The 21216-nt window shown below is 39.5% G+C and overlaps 1 long non-coding RNA gene across 2 annotated transcripts; it reads left to right on the top strand.

Moving 5' to 3' along the window:
* Window positions 1-11675: 11675 nt before the first annotated feature.
* Window positions 11676-20178, top strand: LOC107203075. Of its 2 annotated transcripts, none has more exons than XR_001520964.2 (3): window positions 11676-11951; window positions 15293-15475; window positions 19958-20178. It is a non-coding gene; the product is annotated as an uncharacterized LOC107203075 (long non-coding RNA). The 2 variants fall into 2 exon arrangements; XR_001520963.3 differs by lacking the exon at window positions 11676-11951 and adding an exon at window positions 12943-14106.
* The last annotated feature ends 1038 nt before the right edge of the window (window positions 20179-21216 follow it).

The following is a 21216-nucleotide window of genomic DNA, read 5'->3' as shown; positions in this document are numbered from 1 at the left end:
TGAGAAGTGGGCTGATAAAGTGCTCTCATTATTAATCTGTCATAAATACTTTTTTTTTTCAGATGTTTTGCAGACACTTGATGTTGGGCAGGACAACTTGTTTTAGCTGTAACGAATAAGGGTTTTCCCTTTTACCTGGGACTGTGTTACTACAATCTGTCTGGTCCCTCACATGTATCAAAATGCTCCTCCAACTAATTTGCATCTGGAAACTATTTATTCCAGTTCTGTTAAGCATATGTTGAAGTCCATAACTGAAGCTACAGGATAGTGGCTTATGCTACATTTCACAAAAATCTTTCAGATTCTGCCATGGATAAAGACCAAAGTTCCTCCTGAAAGGGGAAAAAAAATAATTTTTATATATGATGTCTAGGCATGTGAGGCAGACACCTGTAGATTTAAGTTTCCAAAGCACAGAAGCCCCTAATGGCACACCCAGCCTTTCCAAAACCCAAGCTGCACAAACTCTTCTCTGTTAACAGGAATTGACAGCAGTTCTGGCGGCCGACACTGCCCTCCAGTGTGGGTTGGGATAACTTCCTTCTGCAAGGGCTTCCTTCTTCAGCGTTAAGAAATTAATTCAGTGTGCATTGCTGAATGTGTCATCCCCTGACTTCATTTAATTTTATCTTAAGATAAATATTTATTTTAAGAAAACAATTTTAAAAGCTATTGTTTATCAGTTGTTATTCTCCTTTCTAGTTTCTATGAACTACTGCAAAATTATAAAGGAATGTGTCAATACATTATTATTGGATTTATTATTTATATTTGCTTTATGCTGTATTAAGTGTTTTTCATCACCTTCATTGATGATGTATAACATGTTGTGGATTTGCCTTCTGCAGTTACAGACATAAAGGCAGTCAATATCATTTCACTACTCTCCCTGCAGATTTCTGATAGTATATATTAGAATATCAGAATATATAGTTTTTCTGATGGTATATACACATTTCAGGATCTACATTTCAAATCAAAATTTCCCTCCAACACTCCTATAGCATAAGGAACTGTTAATCTCTACAATCCATCTCATAGTCAACACACTGCTTATATATACACAAACACCTCAATCTCATTTAGAAAAAACTGGTGTTACAGACGTAGCTGGTTTTAATTTATCACTGAATTATCTTTTTTGTATCATTCATCTGAATTTCAATCCCAAATCGCATTGAAAGAGAGCTTTGATGCTAACACAGAGTTAGAATGCTCAGTACTTCCAATCACCAAGTTGCAGGAAGGTTTATTTAACCTCATGTTATCTGCATGTTTATTAACATATTGAACAGCCACTGGAGTTTGGATTTCATAGTAAGAAGAAGGGGTGGAGGGCTGGGGCATGTCTGTGTGTCTGTAGGTGTTTTGCACTGTAGAGAATAATTTCCAGTCCAAAATGTATGTGTACAATTCCTGCTCAAAACTCTCCACCTCAGGGACTGCTTTTTGAATTTGTGCAAACACTTCACTACTCTGCTGTGTGGACACTGTGTCACATGGGATGTACTTTAAATATAAAAAAAGCATATATTATCCTAAATTAAGATGCTTCCCGGAATTATTCAAAGAAATGGTTAGGTCAGGGTGCTGTATCAAAACATACTAGAGGAGGTGTCTGGACCTTCATTCACCAACATTCCAATCAAGAGGAAAAGCAGGTAGGCGGAGATTGCACCTTCAATGGTCCTGAGAACAATGAATGGTGCCCTTGGTTCCAAGCACTACAGCAAGCTGGTCTGTGATGCTGTACTTGCTCCCACAAGCAGCCATGGTCTCAAACAGCCTCCTCCCCTGCATGAAGTGGTGCAAACCCCCCTGTTGTAGTTCCCACTGCCACACTGAGCTCCCTGGTTTGTATCTCATCTGATCTGTGAGCAAATAAATTCCAATGGAAATGCAGCTCTGCTTGGCTTCTCCCCAAACCCCTGCTGGCACCAGTAGTTGTTCTCAGTCTTCCTCTTGCAGCAATAGGGGAGGTTTTGTGCCAGGCAACTGTGACTGTCAGTGTCAAGGGTCAGCTCCACAGCCTCTTGTTTTTGTCACCAGCTCCCACAGCTGGCTGGCATCCATTTATTCTATTCTCCCGGTTTAAAATCAGCTTGAGACTTTCTGCCACATAAATGTTGCTTCCCCCTGTGCCCCCAGCAACCTTTACTTGAAATGATCCGTACTGTTAAATCCTGAGGTAGTTTGGCTGTGCCCTGGGCTTCGGTTCAGTTTCTGTCCGCTTACACCACCCTTGTGTAGGGACACAGCGGTGTCGGATATCATCAAGGGGCAGGACACCTTTCACATTTTCAATTCTACACCAGCACAGCCCCAGAACTGACCCATGGGGTACCTCCTTGGCTTCCAGCTGGACCTGGAGCTGCTGATCTCAACCTCCCGAGGCTGATGCCTCAGCTGGTTCTCAACCCCCTTTCTCAGTCTGCTCATCCATGAGGATGGTTTGGGAGACAGTCGAAAGCCTTGCTACGGTTGAGGTAAACAACATCCACTGCTCTGCTCTCCTTCACCAAGCCAGACATTACACTGGCAAAGGCTGATGGGTTGGTGAAGGCTGGCTTCTCATAAATCCTTGCTGGCTACCGGTCCTCAGGAATCTATCCCATCACCCTGACCACTCGAAGATCACTGAGCACTGTCCCCTACCCACCTTTCACACAACATTAGGAGCATTCCTCTTCTGGATTTATTAGCTGTGGGCTCATTCCTCATTTTTAAGGAGGCTATAAGAGCAGTGCAGAAAGCAATCCCCATTTTTAATTTTTCACCAATAAACCTTTTCACTGGAGCACCGACAGAATTTACACATTACTAGTCCCAAGGTGGTAATGACAAGCCACAAAGGAGCATAAGGCAATCGCATTTATATCACTCCATCTGGGAGAGGCAAAAGCTGAGTGTCAGCTTCAACAAAGACCATGACACACAAACATGTTACCATTGTCTACCATTCACCCTAAGAAAAAGACCTGAAGGAAAAAAATGCTGGTTTTCTTCTTGACCATTCTCCAGAGACATTTTCTGACTTGAATTCTGTGACCAGTTCTCTGATCAGTATCTTCCAACGTCATCTCACTGCTCCAAGTCATTCCAGTGGACAGCTAAAAAACTTCTGGAAAAATGAACACTCGGGGACATTCAGGAATGAGAAGAAAAGTGCCACAGGACAATGTTGTAAGAATTTTAGTGAAATGGGAGTTCTACTATTATATAGTTTCGTAGCTCTTGCTCAAATCAGTAAAAAACCAAAAATTTAATTCATAAGCCTTCTGTCCCTCTGTTTTTCCTCAGGAAATTCTAAATCTCCAAGCTGATAAATCACTTCTCCCCTCAGTTCTTTTTAAATAAAAATGCTGAAGTCCTATTACACTTTTCTAGGCCTCAGGGTACATAAAAAAAAAAAAAAAGCCTGTGAGAGCAACAAGCCTGCAGTGAGCCTCTGGGGAAGCAGTTTATGACAAAAGTAGAAGAAGCATTGTACTACAGATCCAGTTGGAGAGCCCTGAAGTGGGCTGTTCTTCTCTTTGAAATATTTTTTTCTTTCCTCCCACTCCCACTTTAGTCCATCTTTGCATAATCTCTTTTATTTTGCTCAAAATCTCTTTTATTTTGTTCAAGTGAAGCAGCAGCAAGAAATTCCCCCTGCTTTCTATTTTTCTTTTTTTTTTTTAATTGAGAAGAACTGCTGGTACTCAGCCTCTGGTGGGAAAAAGCACAGGCCAAGGCAGAGTCCTGGCTCCCTTCTCCCACATTATTCACTCTGGTGCAGTTAGAAGCCAATGCACACTAATTGCTGTGATCCCTTAATTTGGCTTTTAACTTAAATAGCCATCTGTAGGAAGGAGAATCTCAGCCGCTTTCAACAGCCAGAAGCACTTGAAAACAGCAGCCGCTAACATTGTTTAATTTTTACTTTGAGGTCATGAAAAAGACCACTAACTGTTTCAATGAAACTCCATAGGATGGGCTTTGGTTGGATGATTTGTTTCTGCTTTAGGATTTAATTTGAACAATATGGACTTTTCCCCATTAGCATAAAATAAATCAGCACTTTGCACTAGTTTTCCACGCATCACTTTCCACAGGCTGACAGCATTAGGGATCATGTGGACAGATGACAAGCACTCAGACTCCTTACATCTATTACAGTCCACTGGTCACATCAGCTCCTTGTTTTGATACTTCTTTAGCTTGTATATCACTGTTACTTGCTTCCCACAGTCACCAGGTTTAACATACACATGCCTTGTAATTCAGCCACACAGCATATTTAGACAGTCATAAATTCCAATCAGGTAGCAAGGGTTTGAGTAATAGATGACATTTTTTCTCAGCAAGGCAGTTATTTGAAATACACCACAGCTATACTTGTAGGATTTAAAGGAGATCAAGTATCAGAACTCATATTTTCCTTCCCCAGCTTTCCATATCCGTGTTAGCACATAAAATGCTGCTTTACATAGAGAAGATTTTGTTCCGCGAGTGTGAGATAAGTTTGACATTTACTGAGCAAGAGTCCAGGTATGGCACTTCATCTTCAAAATCACATGGGATGAAACAAATTATCCAAGTTAATGAAGGGAAGCCATTGATCTAGCTGGAAAGAACAGGGCATTTTTCCATGAAAGAATTGTAGACTTCTCCTTCCCCACTGCACCACTCCTGCCTTGCTGCTCTGTGCCATTTGGGACATCACCACACTGCTCCGAAGCTGCCCCATCCCTTTTCCCGGCAGCCCTCCAGGCTCTGTGGTGCCCTCACCCCTTCCCCACAGCCATGCCCTGATGTGAGCTTTCTGTTTGCCCCCAGAGCACCCCCCTCACTCTCAGCAGGACCAGCACCCTCCAGTTCTACACCAAAAGAGACAACAGAGAAAAGGGGTTCCCGCTGAAGCAGCGGCGATGGACCCGATAACATCCCTGCACTCCGCTTGCTACATTTCCCCCGGTGCTGAGCAAAGCTAAGCAGGCACACTTGGGTGTTAGCTGTGCAACCATGAGTTCTGAATACCATCAAACTACTTAAAAATAACCCCATTTGCTGGATTTTTTTTGGTGAGGCAGGTATGTCCTAAACTATCCAGGAGTTAAGACATAGGATACGAAGATTTGGGGAGAATAACAAGTAAAATAAAAAGGAAGTTAAAACTAATCAGAAACTAGGGCACAGGCAGGAAAAGCATAGGATTCCTGGCTCTAGGTCCAGCAGACAGGGTTGGTGATCTGGGTGTGTCTGTTGTGGAGAGTTTCTACAAACAGTTTTGCAAAATATAGCAGAAGTCCCAAATATTTATAAGACATTTAGAAACATTCAGCTTTTTGCACCAAATGGAAATATGCATCCTACCCATGGTTGGGGGTTTTACCTACACATTTCTATGATCATCTCTTCAGATCCAGCTATCTCCAGTCCTATTTAATCTGTGCTTCTTCAGACCAGTCTGTATATTGTAAACTCAGATGCCAGTTTTAATTGTGAAAGAAAAATTGGACTTGCTGAGGAAAGAAGTTGAATATGTATCTATACACCACAAATATATCTACAAATATATATCTAATACAACACAATAAACTGCAGATGCTTCTCTGAAAACCATGTCAGACTAGAGATGCACATTTTTTTTGCTAAGCACCTCATGTTTCAATTGGCAGCTCAGAGTTAACTGCTCTGCCTAACCCCAAAATAACACTAATGCAGAAGCATCACAATTTCATGCAGAAGCATTTTTTGAAAGTGAGGGGATTTTTTTCTTAAGACTCTACACAAATAGACTAAACATTTCTAGATTTTTAAAAATATACAAAAAGTCAGATGTTGTCCACCCGTTAATCACTGAGGTCAGATAGAAAAATACCCAAATCGCTCCATGTTCACATCTGAATTTTTGGTGCATGTATAAAAACTTCATTTTGTACAACTGTTAGAGCAGTTCAGATTGAACCAAACATTGAACTAAAGAAGTGGCTTCATATTTTGTATTAACAAAAGATCATTTTCCCTGTTTTGCTGGACCATTCCAGCACAGCTGCAAGCAGCCTCCTTGGATAAGAAGTCTTCCCATCTTGCATTCACCTCAGATTCCAATGCTGCAACCACTCAAAGATGGGTTTTGAACTTTGGTAGGACTTCAATAAGCATGTGCATTTGTTTGTATTTGCAGAGTAGATTACAGCTGGGAGGAAAAAAAAAAAAGGGGGGTAATTTTTCTGTTTTATGGGAGGAAATGAAAAAGACCAGTGCCATAGACAAGGATTTCATTAAGATGAAGAAATTCCAGTTCTCCAAAGGGAAAAAATTAAGTTTTGTTTGAAGATCTTCCATGAAACAATTTGTGTGGTCTTTATCATTTCCAACTCTTAAAGTGTGATAGCTGCAGAATTGCATGATTTTCTGAACTTGTATTGGAATTAAAGTTTGAGCCTTTCTTTAGTCTATTTAGGCTCTGAATTCCATTCCAACCAAGCAAAGACAGTTTTTGATCAAAAAGTCTGTAATCTTCCAATGAAATCTATCAAAACTCTAACAATAGGCCTTAAAGGAGACACTAAAACTTGACAACCAAAAAAAATGAGCTGCAATTATGTATCATTGTCCCATCCTGACTGCATCTTCTAAAGCAGACATCCTCCAGAGCACATATAGAGCATGGTTTGCATGTCAGCAAGTATTTCCATTACCCTAATGTACAACCAGAATGTCTCTCAGTGATGTTAAAGTGCTGGGGAAGTAGCAGGAAAAAGCATGACATTTTTCACATCAGAATGTGAAATAACCCGAATTAATAAAATGTAATTAAGAATAGATTAAAATGGAGCAAGCCCAACTTATTCAGGTATTATTTTCCATGATTTTAGAACAACTTCTTATGTAGTTAGTTTCCTCTTATTATCCACAATCCTTTTCCAGACCAGAAGTGGAAATGGTCAGTTAATAATGAAATCTTGTCTAACATTGTCAGAGGTTAAAGAGTGGTATAGAAGAACAGGACATGCTGTTTCAGAGCACATAAAATGGGGTTTTTTTGAGGGAAAGATTCTTATAAACAAATCATGTATTATCTAGTTGATGTTTTTCACTTGTATGTCAAAGCATCCCTAAAGGGAGTCAGGGACCTTAGCAGGAGGCCTACAGTTCTTTTGGAAATAAGAGAAACTTCATCTGCAGGTGGAGCATTAGAGGGCAAACTCTGAAATGGAGGGCAATTATGAATAAACTGCTTTACTCCTCACACCTCCTAAAACCAAGAGGGGAACAACTAGAAACAATTCCAACAGCTGTCTGGAACAGTGGTGGAAACAGTGAGAGAACTTCTTTCATTTTACTGAAGCAGAAACTGGCATCTGACTACACGTCTAGGAAGAAGATCCCCCACAACAGAGTCCCATTTTTCATTCTCACACCATTAATTAGATATCAGAGATGAGGCAGAGTAGACACTAGAGTTATATTCTAGAGTTACAGGAGGGTAGGGGCAAGAGGAAGACTATTTCCCCTGAAAAAACAAGAAATAATTCTGATATTTATTTCTATTTTAAATGGTAGTTTCTATATCCCATTGCAAGAAAAAAATACGTTATTCTTAACCACTGAAAGCCTCTGAAAATTTTCAGAGAAGTCCACACCAGGCTGATTGGAAGAATTACTAAAACCAAAGAAACAGTGTTTTGCCCAAACATCTAGTCAGGTTTTTCTGAATTCTTCCTCAGCAGCCTGTCACCTTGATGCCATTCTCACCACTGCCATCACACATCCTATAAATAACTGTTTCATACACTGGAGTACAAAATTAGATTTTCCTGAAATTTCCAGCTGTCCATTGGTTTCACTGTGGTTTTCTGAAGAGAGATGCTCTTTTTCCTGACTGTCATCTGAAGAGACCATGGTGCTTTAATTGCTGATGAAAATGCACTGCCATAGTATTCTAGCCCATTTTGATTTGGCTGCTTCTGTTAAGGAATTCTCCGCAAGTGAAAGGAAAATCTCTATTAAGAGATCATTTTCCAAGTTTTAGAGAATTTGTGAATCATTTCAAGCACTATGAATACTGAAATTATTTAGGACAAAAATTTGAGACTGTTCTAGAGTTCAGCTTTTCTCATTGGGAGGGATTTTTGTTACATTACCATAGACATGACTGAAGAAGTAGAAGCTGGCTCCTAAAGAATAAAACCCACAAAAACCCAGTAGCAACCAAAATCTCCATCAACCATCAACTCCCCAAATTCAAAGTTTTAGTAAGAATTCTCCTGAAGAGGAGAAACAGAAGATAATTACTAACCTTTCCATTAAGGATATGGTGTGCATCATTAACTTGCATTGCATTTGGTTATTGAAAACCATTTATGTATTCACACAACCAGACAGCAGGGCTGTTGTGTAGGAATTAACATAGGAAGGGCTTTTAGCACTAGGAAATAAATAACTCATATTTAGAGGCAGTTCTACAGACATAACTCCTCTTTCCTTGTTTATTATGTAACATTCAGAGACTGCAAGATGTTCTGTCTTGTGAAGAAACATCTGAAAGGACACAGTTTTACTGAGCTGATTTCAGTCTGAGCTGGAAATACCAGTTAATATGGACTTCCCTGTTAACTAAAAGGCCTTCAAGTAAGAAAGCAAAACAATTGATAGGTATCTTCTAGCCATCAAGCTGGTACCAATACACTGATTTAAATATAATTAAAGCCTGTGCCCAATAGCTGTGTTTGCAAAGCTGCTGAAGCTACAATTTTATTTCTTTAAAAAAAGAAGAATGCTTGCATCATCAATGTTTGGGCCAAAACACTCTGAGCTCAGGATTACTTCAAGCTACAGTTTTGTTTTTCCCATTAAAAGGACAGTGGTACAGTACTCAGGTCACACATAAGCTCTTACTCTGAAACATGCTGGTCCTTTCTAACATTTTGACACCTCAATACTTGTGACTTTGAATTTTATTCACCTTTAGTCTCTAAATCTCAGCATTTCCTTTCCACTTCCTTTTATTTGACGCCTTCAGCCTTCCAAGCCACCACCTCCAATTGTCTTCCCTCACTTCAGAGACTTCAGCATTGTTGGTTGCTTATTATCTTGACTGCATTCAGCCCTCAAATCTCAGTTCTCCATCTGCTCTTCCAGTCATTGCTCTTTCAATACTCTTTTTGCTATTTTAGCTTTTATAATCTTCTGGACTTCTTAGACCTTCAATTTATGTAAACTCTTTCTATTCCTGATCTCTGTCCTTGCTTAATTTTTGTCCCCAGGCATCTGACATTGTCACTAAAGACTTACACTCTTGCTTAATCTCTCCATTTCATTTATTCTTCACATGCTCCCAGCTCTCATTCCAAATTGAAAACACAGCTTTTTGCTTAGCATTTCAGAACTACACTTCTTTATTTCTTACATCTTCGCAAAGGGGGCATCTCTATCTGTATTATTTATATGCAGAAGACATTTTGGTCATGCACGTTGTGTGACTACATAAAAATCACATTGTTCTGTGCCTCTGCACCACCTCTGAGGGTTCCAGGATTCTGTGTGGCGAAAAAGCACAAGGGAATTTTTTTAGAAGATCGTATTTTCCACTGACAGCTTATTCTGAGCTCTAGTGAGTGCACACAACAGTAACATTTTTAGCTGTGAATCCAAACAGTTTGTTTTTTTTTTTTGATAGTAAAAGCCAACCAAACCCCAGTATTCAAAGGGCTGCTGCTATATCCAGTTTCTTTGGTTAATACTCAGTCCAGCCACATCTGCCTCTAACCTGCCATTCAGCTCCTGACTTGCAGTTTCTTTGAATTTGGCATAACCTACATGGCTGCAAAATGCTGAGCACCAACCTCCACTAGTCTGGAGTTGTCATTAAAACACAATATAAATATAAAACCTAATATATCCTACAGACAGGAAGCTGAGGATTCTGTGAAAAGCAGAAACTTTCCCAGAGAGACAGATCCAAGACGGTGCCTTAAGTGGAGCCTGGACTGCTTCCTAATGTTCTCCTCCCATTTGCACCAGTGTGCAGAGGATGAAGTGCTTTAGTAGGGGAAGATAGAAAGTGCATTCCTCGATGAATAAGGATGAACTCCTTCATGTGGGTTTTATTTTTCTTAATTGACTGCTTTTGCCCAGAACGGAGCAATAAAATGAAGTCATTAATCGTAACATTAATGAAGTCCATGAAGGTTGGGATCAGACATTATCTTTTCAATTACCAGAATCCCTGAATCCCATGCAAATATTTTGCAGAAGAACAGAAATGGGGATTACAATGTTGTCATTGAGCTCATGACTTCCAAGACCTTCCTGCTAGGCTCCTTTCATGCTTACATCTCACCTCCTGTGCTCTCAGTGAATGCCCTTTCTTTGCCCCTGCAATGAGAGCTACACCACAAGACAGGACTTTTGTGCATTTCACCACCCTGCTCGCAAGAGAAGAGCAGACAGCTCAGCATGGCTCACAAGCCACAGGTTTGCCATTAATTCATCATCAGAGAGAAACTGGTGGCCTTAGGTGGCATTGGTGTGGAAATGAGGAGCTGAACCAGTGGGCCATAACAAGCTGCCAAACCATCCATCAGTTCTGGATAACTTTCACCTGAAGGTAAATTTTCAGCGATTTTTCCCCACTAACACAACCCAATTTTGGTGCCAATCGTATTTGTTATGAGCACATGCACACCTGCTTCATTTTCTCAGTTGGCTTCCTAGAAAATACCTGCACAGTGGGAAAAAACCCATGGACTTTATTGGCACTAACCAAAATGCTTGTTAGTAAAATGTGTGAAAAAACATCCGGTTTTCCAAAGATACTGTGATTCCTGTCAACATTCCTAGAACCAGTTTAATTTTCCTGATAAGTAAGTAGCCTGTGACAAAGGAGTCACATTTCTTTTTAGCTTGGTTAGCATAAAATGTGCAGAACAAAGTCCCTTCATCTCAGTTCCACCAGCACAAGCTGATCAGGAGCTTACTGCAAAGAAAGAATCCATTTAGGATTTCTAGGGGAAACCAGCCTTCTCTGATGGCTCAAACCAAATACAGCAGATACAAATACTCTACAGAGTCCTGTTTTACTGCAGCTGGTGGCCACCTCTTTTATGTCATGGCAACACATCCCTTTCTTTTTTTCCTAATTCATCACTTTTCACCCATACTGAATGTTCCTGACACATGTCTGAAAGCAAACCCTTAAAAATTTCAGCCACTACAAATCGTGGAAACCAATTCAGCTTCTTAAACAAAAGTATTACAAATATTTTTGAAATAGAAATCTGAGGGGTTTAATAAAATGTAAAAGTAGCAGGTATTTTACCTTGTGAAAGGTAGCTTCCCCTGCTCTCCCTCCAGCTCTAGACTTTACCTGATTGTATAACAAATGGAAATCCTGAATGGAACATATCTTCAATCCTCTTCAAAAACTTTAAACATGCTATGACCTGATTTTAGTTGTGTATGTTCCCTGTTTCCCTTTCAGTCTTCTTCCTAAATTCAAGTTGGGCATTGGGATATCAGATCTGATAGACAACAGGAAAATGTTTTCTACCCAGAGGGTGGTGGGACACTGGAACAGGCTCCCCAGGGAAGCACCAAGCCTGACAGAGCTCAAGAAACACCTGGGCAATGCTCTCAGGCACAGGGTGTGACCCTTGGGGATGGTGCTGTGCAGGGCCAGGAGTTGGACTCAGTAATCCTGATGAGTCCCTTCCAACTCAGCACATTCCATGATTCTGTAACCTCCTTCCTTAAATACCAAATCTAGGTACTTCCAAGAAGTTGATACTTCCTTTTTTTTTCTGCTTTTAAGGATTTTTTTGCAATGTCATTATTTTAATGAGAATCTTTCTGATGATTACAGAGTATTTTTCTATCCTCAGGGTCTGTCATTGGTCTTGGAATTCAACATATACTTAAGAAAGAAATTCCAGCTTCCTGAGTCACTAGAATGTCTCAAGGTACAAAGATTCAAAATGCAGAGGTGCTAAATAAATTCTTCTAATTGCAGTAAAATTCTGGTTTGCTAATCAGAACTTGTTAATCATCCTCACCATAATCTTATTTAAAAATGCACTTATTTAATGCTACATCTTGATGAAGACTTGTTCTGGGGTGACAATGGGGTGCCTGTGAAAGGGCACAGACAGACTGCCCAGGTGTAATGAGGCTGAGGGAGGAATAACAATGTCCCTATTCATATACCCAGACCCTGCAGCATCTGAGCCATCTGCTGCTGAAACTGCAAATCTGGACTGAAGAATGACAGATTATTTCCCTCTTCTGTTATTCAGACAGCACCTCTCTTCTGCCATAACTTGCAGGCACTAGGTCTATGCTCATTTGTTCTGTTAGAATCCCAGAGCAACTTCTTACTGTTAGAAGGCACTTTGCAAGCTCAGAATAACATGCACTGGTGGAATTATAGCCCTCAAAATAATATGCCAAGCTGGATGAAACTGTAGAAGGAATTCCTTTGTTAACACAAAAGGATCTAAATCTAGAGTTTCAGTTATAAACAAATTGCATGGTAGAAGACAATAGCAGCACGATATCTGCAGCACAGAGCAAGTGAAACGAAGCTCAATAAATTGCTCCTGTGAGTGGTTTTGATGACTCCAGTCAATTACTGGTGTGAGAAAATTCTGCAGTTTGGCTCACTGTTCCAATGAAAATTAGTTTGGTTTAGAAGTGATCAGCAACACTCCTGAAACCTCCTGAATGGTCTGGGCTTGAGCCCCAAGAAGCACAAAGCATCATGGCCAACTTCTCAAAATGTCACAAAGTTGCTTAACAACACTCTCTGTGGACATTAATATGGAAGAACATTACAAAACCTGTGCTAGATGAAGAAGGACTCCTTGTACACAGATCAGAGTTTTACCAACTATTAAAGCTGGTGGAATAAACAATGTAAAAATATTTTTTCCCCCTTAGAAAACAACAGCCTCCTTAGTAGTAACTGAAAGCCTGTTACACTCACTGACTAAACAGGTTTGATTCTTCTGAGTATTTTTACTCTCTGCTAACAGCAGCAGTTCTTCTGCATTCTGTGGAGAAGAAAGGGAGCTGGATTTTGCTTTGTTTCACAGAGTTGATTTTGCTGTCTTTAATAACGAAAAAAATGTTTGCACAAGGGGGGACTGGACTGTGAACAGCCTGGCCTAGTGGACGTTGTCCCTACCCATGACAAGGCGTTTGAAATAGATGATCTTCAAGGTTCCTTCCATCTAAACCAGTCTATGATTCTACATATTCAAGAACTATGTTAACCAGAGTATGTGAAACAATTTTTTCCACATTACTGATACATCTTTATGGTTCAATCTGTTCTATTTTCAGATTTTTTTCTGGAGGTTGCTACAAAATATAGGAGTTACTGATAAAATTTTTAAGTAAATAGTCCTCTAGAAATTTCCTTTTCATTTTTGTTTAAATGGAGGTATACCCGAAATATGCACAAAGTAGTTCCACCAAAATCAGCCCAGGCATTCCACTTATTATGGCTACACAGCTACACAAAATGATCTCTCACTAACTGCAAGAGAAAGTTCTCCTTGTCTGGTATACTTTTGATGGCACAAACATGGCAAAAGAAATTCTGCTGCTTATTGTTCAAAACATCCTTTTTGTGAAAAACAAACAAACAAACCCAAAGAAATGGAGTTGTGTCCAGCATGAAGTGAAAAAGAGGGCGTTGCCAGGGAGGGGCACACGAGAACCTATCTCTGCAGGGGCGTTTCACACAAGCCTTATCACTGGCACACATTTGAATACACCCCATTCCTGCTCTTTTGTGTGGGCTGGGGTCCCAAATCAGACAGCACAGATGTCCTACTCTGTCACATGTCCATACTGTGCTTGGGCACACTCAGGAGGGAACAGAAATCCATGGTCAATTATTTCAGTACTATTAATACCTATTCTAAAGTGGTGTCTGACAGCAAAACTTAGTGCTTTGAAATCAACTGGTTGGGGGCTCCCAACCAATGGACTGATGTCTTTCTATCACAAGTGCTATCAGCAAAAAGCATCCAGGTTGTCTCCAGCACCACTGCTTCCAGCCGTGCAGCCTGGCTCAAAGCTCACCAGCAGGAAGGCTTGTGAGACAGAAAGGTATTGCATGTGTTTGTCTGTGTGCCCATTGGATGCTTTGCATGCAAGGACTGCTGAAGGACAGAGCAGTCCTACAGGGTTTGGACAGCTCACTGCAAACAAGGTGCTTGCACATTCTTGTTTGAGGTGGTGTGAAGTGGCCTGGCAGGAGTGGCTGCACCTACTTTCTGTCTAAATAAAGACACATATTGTTAATAACACCCTGGGCCCTGCAGTCCTTTCCCACCACATATCATATTTACCCTTGACAGTATTCTATCTGGTTTCATTTATAAGTTAAACCTCTATAGAGAGCAAAACATGCTGGTTGCTGCCGAGTTTGTTTCTAGCATATACAGAGGAGGAATGGAAAACAATTGGATATAACTAAAATTTTAAAGGCCTGAAGGATGACTTTGTGTAAGAAAAGTTTTAAGGGTTAAATACATCTAAGTTTTTACAGCTTGACTTTCAATATTAATAATGTTGAAAACCTTTTCTCCTGTTTCTTCTTCTGTTTATGAGACAGAGGTTAACACAACTTGTGGTGAAACTTTTTCAATTTTTGTTCATCCTTATGGTAAGCAAGAGTAAATCTTTTGCCCTGACCAAGATGCCTAATGTGCATCAATCCAGGGAGGTACACAACTAATACAAGTGACTATCTAAAATACTGTCCATGTTCTTTAGCCAAGCAAATCCTTTTTGTTTCAAACACGTTTCACACCATAAGTGCAGACACCAACTTCTAAAAATTTTGTAGAAACTGTAAAAATTGTCATTATTACCCCAGAAAGTACAGTAACTTTTCATTTTTAGCCTCCAGTTATTAAAAAATTATTAAAAGTACTTTCACATTTTTAAAGTGCTAAACTTTAAATTTATGCAAGATAAGTCACACTGTTAGTCTGGAAGACAAAGCAGTTGTGCTAGAGGTTCTGTAATACGAATGACAGAGGAAAGGGAAAGAGAACTGTCCACTGGTCTTGCCCATAGTAAAAAGATGAAGAGGACAATGAACAACTCAATTAGATTTTTACATGGGAGAGAGAAGAGATCTTGAGCTGTGGAACTCATGTCTTTGCATGTTGCACTGCTGTGTCTACACCAGAGTCTACACCTCTAGAAAGCAGTAAATTTGAAAATATTTGAATGCAAAGCAAGGAAAATCACCCACACCTGCCCTATGCTTTTTTTCTTTGCTAAGGCACTTCTTCCTAGTGCTGCTGGCTGCAGCATAGAGGGCTTTTCAACTTTTTGCAAGTTATCCACAAATGAAACAGCCTGCTCTACAAGGACAACTATCTAGCTGTGGTAATCATTGCAGACTGGAAATTCAGAGCTTGAAGGGGCCTGCAAAGACTTCCTCAACCTTCTTCACACTGCACAGGTAATAAGGGTTATTTGGGTAATCTGTTTTTAAAAGTAATCCCCAGTTAGCAAGGTACCAACACCACTTAGGATAGTTCACTTTTCTCTTCTTGAACTCATAAAGACTCTGCTCTCAATGATATAAGACTCATTTCCTTCAAATCAATGCAATTCCTACTCATCTTTCCTAGAGTGTAAAAAAAAGTGTGAATAAACTAAAAATGTGCTTACCTTTCAATTGAGTGTAAGGACAATCAAATCACAGGTAGGATGTGCTGATGCTCTGACTTCCACTTCTGCAGTTTCTGCTCATCAGGGCTTTCCCAATTTCCCCAGAGTTCTCCCTTTCCATTTATTCCCTGTCTCATTTCCAAACCAGAGCCACAGAACATCTCAAGTTTTGTAATACCATCTCCCCTGTTTCCCAGAAAGCTGGGACTGCCCTCTCCCCCACGCTTCCATCATTCCCATGAGGTGCTCCCCTGCTTGGCAGACAGGGAACTGCAGGGCTGTGGGCCAAAAAAGCCCAATTTGTGAGCACCTGTGTCAGCCCAGCTGCTGCTCAGGCTTCACTGACACAAGTAATTTCAAGCCCACAGGTAGTTTATCTGCTAAGTACTCAGCATCTACTCCTCTAGGACTGGCCACGCAAGGTAGAGGAAAACTTTTTCAGCAATCAAAAATGTCTTCAACAATGTAATAACCAACATGAACACCAAATAGCAAATATTAAATATTATTTCTAACACGCAGATTCTGTAGAAGCTCAGGAAAAAAATACAAACACTCTGAAAGCAAAAGCAAAGTTATTCACAAACAGGCTTACAAACGTCAGTTAAAAAGCACTGTAAACATAGTTCGTATGATTAATTCCTCACAAATATCTTTTATTCTTATTTCCTCTACGTTCAATTAACATTGTTTGTTGCCTAGGGCACTCTTGATCTTATATCTAAAAAAGCATTTAAGCACTTCCAAAATTTCTATTAAATGAAAGAGAAATAATGAAGATTCACATTAAAAAAACCACCATATATAAAGCAGATTTAGCCAAACTCTCCCACCCTAAATAATATTGCTACACATAAAATTCATATAATTACCTCATTCTTAAACTCAGAATAAATGAACAGAAATTAAAAAGATATTGTTATCTATGAAACTGATGAGCTTTCAAATATTCCTTCACATTGTATTTCACAAAAGTCATCTGAAAATATTTTTGAGTTTCATGAAGAAATTGCCTTTATTTGTAGAAAATGTCACCTGAATTTGAAAGCTGACATAGAGTTCTTTACTATTACTTGGAAAAGTAATACTGGTTTGAGAAGATTTACACAAAAACAGAACCTGTGCCTTCCTGCCAATTTACAGCTCTCAGGGTAGATTCACTGCTGTGGGGATACACACTGCATGCTTTTAAATGTATTTATCTTCACTAATAAATATAAGCTAAGGACATTCTACTGGTCTAGCCCTCCAGAGCAGGAGCTCAGTCTCAGGAATGAGGGTCACTTGCCAAAGCTCACACAGGAACATTCTGAGGGAACCATCTCAGACAATCCCCTCACCTCTCTGCTCCTCTTGCCTGTACCAAGTTCCTGCAGTGCAGCCCTTTGGGTGTGTCTTTGGGTCTCATTACCCAGCTCCTGCTCAGCCAGAGCCCCACAGCACTCACTGGCTGCTGAGGGGACCTGGCAGCAGCTGGTGCTACTCAGTCAGGGGAAGAAACAGTGGAAGAGTGACTCTTGATTATTATTAAATTAATTTTAAATTTAAGAATCAGTTAAGCCCAGAAACTGGAATTTTACTGGATGATACTGTCACTCTTCCACTATTTCTTCTGCTGAGTAGCACAAGGAGCAAGCAGGTTTGCAGTGGTCATCTTTGAATAACCCCTGGCCATGAGTGGGTTGGTGTATCAACTGTGAATTTTAAACTGAACTGTAAATAGATATCTAGATTAACAAACTAAACAATGGCTAGGAAACCCCCAGGCACTGGAATAGCACTGTTTACGCTGGTAAACTCGTTGTGGCCCAAGACAGATTTTTGGAAGCTAAAACCTTCCAGGAGCCATTTCCAATAGGAAATGCACAGGTATACAAGCACAAAAAGTGGCCATTCCAGCTAATCTCAACAGTGGTGGTGTTCCTGTGCAGGTTTAATTTATTAAAAAATAGACTAAGTGTGACATTTTCCCTAACAAGGACATTTATTACTTCAAGAATGTAACTTTTTTTGCAGATACAGCTCTTTTGAGCGTGCTGTTCAACTATCTACAATTGAGAGGGCTTTTCTTTTTTCCCAGAGGGTTATGCAGCAGCTCTCCTGCTGTCACTGCACTGCTCTCTCAAAAGGCCACTCCTTTTGGTTCTCAGGCATCGAAACGCTTCGTAAGGACACTTCAGCCTCACCGTAGGGGATAGGATTGAGTTCAATTGAACCTTCCTGTGAAAGAAACACAAATGTATTATCATCACTGCAGTGTGCACCTGAGCAAGACAAATGGAAAACCAATAATGTCAATATAATATTAGTTCTCCTCATATTTTTCCATATTATTAAATTGTTTCAGTAATAGACTATTTTTGCATCTCTGTTTCTGTAGTGTTACTGCATTTATTATAAATTACCTAGTATGTTCATTTTTATCAATATTAACTCATCACAGATAAGACTGTCTGTGATAACTTATTATAGCATAAATAATGATGAGTAATTATAGGACCTAAAATAATTCAGACAGATAAGACTAACTCAAACACTACAATTATCATTGGGGATGCAGGACCTTCTATAAAAAAGATCTGCAAACAAGAAACCATTCCTACAAAAATGTGAGCGAGTCCTACCCAAAAAGGAAGGTCAGATGAGATAAATTAAATTTTGATTATAAGCTGCCTAATTTTAAGAATGTGATCCAGTGGTAACAAAAAAACCCTTCCCAGTGGAAAAGCAACTACAGTGCAAATGAACATCAGAAAACTGAGTGACAAGTGGAAAGCTGAAACTTCATGTTCTATAATATATACATATTATACGCACAGTAACAAATATCCAAAGGAAAAAACTGGACTTACCTGTGATTTTTTCCATGCATACCAAAAAACAGAAACGATAAGAACACAGAGCAACACAAGGGCAATGCTGACTCCTGCCACTAGAAGAGCAAAAAGAAATGTAGCCATGACTCTAAGCCATTAAGACTAGGAAAAGATTAATACCTACATTTGTGGTGGGTAATTATGCAGCATAAAATAGTTATATGTGACACTAAAATATAGGTCTTGATTTTTCCTACAAACAAAAATCTCATTCAGGTCTGGGTTTGTACACAAATAAGCCAAACATGTGACAGATCATTAGAGTACTTTTCTTATTTCTGGCAGTGCAGATATGTGCTACAATTAATCACCTTTTTTTTTTTTTTTTTTTTTTTTTTTTTTACAGTTACGTGAGCAACAGTTACTGCTGATCACAAGATTTATATTTGTGTTACAGATTTTATTAAAAGGCCCCAAAGTAATAGTAATAAGAAAGCAAACTGCTATGGTTTAGTCTAGTTGAGTGATACTCTCATTACTCAAATCACCAGAGAAATACCATGACTTGCAATTAAGGAGTGTCTTAAATATTATTATATGAAAAAAGAGATTTTCAGGCTAATGAAAAGTCCATACATAGCTTTTGTAGTCTATAACCAATTGCAGTAAAAGAAGCTAAAAATTCAAAACTTAGGTAAAGAAAAAATTATTTAAGCAAAAGTACAATATGTTGAAGTTGTCAGCTTACCTACTAGAGTTGGCAGACTTCTTCCTGCCAAAAGGGAAATAATAAAAATTAGAAGCTTGAGAAAACTGCACTGCCACGTGTAATGAAGCTAAAATTAGCTTTCCTACCTCAGTATAAGAAGCAGAGAGAATACAAGAGGAGGAAATAGGGATGGCAGGTGAAATCCCTGACACTTCAGCTACTAACACTACCCCAGCAGCTGCTGTGGAGACCACCACCAGCACCCAAAGCCCCACAAAAGGAGGATTTGAGAAAGCAGTAGTGTTCTGAGCCTGCACTTAGGAAGTTCCATGCAGCCCATGGCTGTGGTGCCAAGAGCAGAGGTCACTCCAGAAAGCCCAGCGGGAGCAGAGTGGCATTTGAGACACACCCAGAGGCAGGTGCTACACAGAGAGGTGTCACAGGAACAATCGAGACACTTCACAGGTCTGGGGGCCCTTTTCTGCTGTTATCTTCTTCATTAGTGTTCTGTTCTTGGCACAGAATATGAAGCTAGCCACTGATCATGGAAAATGCCTGACAGCTCATATTAAAGGATATATTTCCTGTCCCTTGACATAGAATTATTTAGGCTGTGTTATTTGAGATGTTGGAAATATTCTTTGTGCTTCAGCTTACACCTCTGTAGAAACAGGTGGAAACCTGTTTAAATCAATCACAGGGTTTTATTGCTGCTAAATTGGTTTGTGCTTGCAATTCTTTTAAGGACAGACATTGGGTGGAAAACAACAGCAGAAAAGTGGAACAATGTATTCACAAGACTCCGATGTGCACACCTGAGGGAAGAACTGACTCAGGATTTGAAGGAAGCAACAACTTAAAAAACAGACCTGCAACATGATCACGGTCCTGTGTTCCAGTTGCAAGATCTAGTGAAGAATTTAGGGTATTTTCATAATCTCTCTTTGAAGGTGTAATATCACCTGTTTTGTTTTCATACGCAGAATTACAAGGATATCCTAAAATTAAAAACATTTCAATAAATTATTGCTGGAGTATGCCATACCATGTATTATTAAGGTTGTTTGAGAATTTCAGTTATAAGATTCAAGTGCTCATAACTTGGACAATCTGGCCTGCTGATTTGGAATGTTTTCCTCCATCCCTTTTTTTTGTGTGTGAACATTTTAGCTGAAATTGTTAAGATATTTATCAGAAAAAGTTTGGGAAAACTCCCCTCACTGCCATTTACTCAGCTTTAAAAAAAAATAAAAATAAATGTCACATATATTCTTCTCAGCTATTATTTCCTTGCTCCAGAGTAAGAAAATGAAATACAAAAGGGAACAGTATCAGAGCATTTACTAGATTTGGGCACTCTGTGAAAATTAGCAAAACCATTTTCATTTGCTTTGATGGGGGTTGATAGGATGTGGCAGCTCAGCTCACCTGGGACATTTATTGATACATTCATCCTCATCCTCACTTTTCCACTTTCCCTATATGCTTCTTAAATGGGAGGTAACATTGATGGAGATGATGACATTCATTTACTTGCTTTAATTAACAAATATAATTAACACCTCTTCTCTCACATTACTTCTCCCCTTCAATTGCAAATTAATAAAAAATAATTGGGGAGAAATGAAAGATACTTTTCCTGAACTTTTTGTTAATGACAGGAAGAAAGGAAAACCATACCCTTTCTTACATTATTGGAGCATTAAGGAGATGCTTTTTACAGCCACAGTTGTGACACAGAAAGCAAAACAAAACAAAACCTCTTCTATTGAAGCAGAAGTTCCAGGAGATTCCACATGGACTCTGAAACATCACAGGGGGGAAAAGCTCTACCCTATGAGATTCTTGGACACACAAGTTTAAAAAAATCAGCATCATCAAACATCTTACTTAATTCTGATCTCCCCTGAGATTTGCTATCTACAAATTTCTTCCTAGAAGTATAGCATCCCCTCCAAACATAACATCCATCCATGGTTTCCTTGGAAGAGACCAAACATGTGC

Source organism: Parus major, chromosome 4 (genome assembly GCF_001522545.3).
Source record: "Parus major isolate Abel chromosome 4, Parus_major1.1, whole genome shotgun sequence".
Lineage (NCBI taxonomy): Eukaryota > Metazoa > Chordata > Aves > Passeriformes > Paridae > Parus > Parus major.
The sequence above is the reverse complement of the archived record's forward strand: the minus strand, read 5'-3'. Positions and strand labels throughout refer to the sequence as shown.